The following is a 1421-nucleotide window of genomic DNA, read 5'->3' as shown; positions in this document are numbered from 1 at the left end:
TAGGAATAAAGTTAACCAGGGATGTGAAAAATCTCTATGAAGAGAACTACAAACTACTGTTGAGAGAAATAAGAGGACACAAAAAATGGAAAGATATCCCATGCTCTTGGATCAGAAACATTAACATTGAGAAAATGTCCATATTACCTAAAGTAATCTACAGGTTTAATGCAATCCCCATCAACATTACAATGACATTTTTCTCAGAAATGGAAGAAACTATCCAGACATTTATATGGCATAACACAAGACCACGCATAGCCAAAGCAAGCCAAAGCAATCCTAAGCAAAGGAATAAATAAATAAAATAAAGCTGGAAGCATAACACTACCTGACTTTAAACTATACTACGAAGCTATAATAACCAAAAGAGCATGGTACTGGCATAAAAACAGACACATGGATCAATGGAATAGAATAGAGAACCCAGAANGAGAAAACTGGATATTCATATGTAGGAGAATGAAACTAGACCTGTACCTCTCACCATATACGAAAATCCCTCAAAATGGATGAAAGAATTAAATACACATCCTAAAACAATAAAACTCCTTAAAGAAAATATAGGAGAAACACTCCAGGAAGTAGGAGTGGGTACAGACTTCATGAATATGACCCCAAAAGCACAGGCAATGAAAGGAAAAATAAACAGATGGGATTATATCACACTAAAAAGCTTCTGCACAGCAAAAGAAACAATTAACAGAGTGAAAAGACAACCAACAGAGTGGGAGAAAATATTTGCAAAATATACGTCTGACAAAGGATTAATATCCAGAATACACAAGGAACTTATACAACTTTACAACAAGAAAACAAATAACCCAATTAAAAAATGGGCAAAGGAGCTGAATAGGCATTTCTCAAAGGAAGATATACGAATGGCCAACAGACACATGAAAAAATGTTCATTATCACTCAGCATTCAGGAAACGCAAATCAAAACCACTTCGAGATACCATCTCACCCCACGGATGGCTAGTATCCAAAACACTGAGAGTGAGAAACGCTGGCAAAGTCGTGGAGTATAAGGAACTCTCATACACTGTTGGTGGAGCTGCAAAATGGTGCAGAGTTTATGGAAAATTGTATGGTGGTTCCTCAAACATTTACAGATAGATCTACCATATGACCCAGGTATCCCACTGCTGGGAATATACCCAGAGGAATGGAAATCATCATGTCGAAGTGATACCTGTTCTCCCATGTTTATTGCAGCACTATTTACAATAGCCAAGAGTTGGAACCAGCCCAAATGTCCATCATCAGATGAGTGCATAAGAAAACTGTGATATATCTACACAGTGGAACAGTACTCTGCTTTAAAAAAGAATCAAATACTACCATTCACAACAACATAGATGGACTTAGAGAAAATTATATTAAGTGAAATAAGTCAGACACAGAAAGAGAATACCACA

The sequence above is a fragment of the Galeopterus variegatus genome, unplaced genomic scaffold, assembly GCF_000696425.1.
Source record: "Galeopterus variegatus unplaced genomic scaffold, G_variegatus-3.0.2 Scaffold3874, whole genome shotgun sequence".
NCBI classification, from domain to species: domain Eukaryota; kingdom Metazoa; phylum Chordata; class Mammalia; order Dermoptera; family Cynocephalidae; genus Galeopterus; species Galeopterus variegatus.
Note: the sequence above shows the minus strand (reverse complement) of the source record.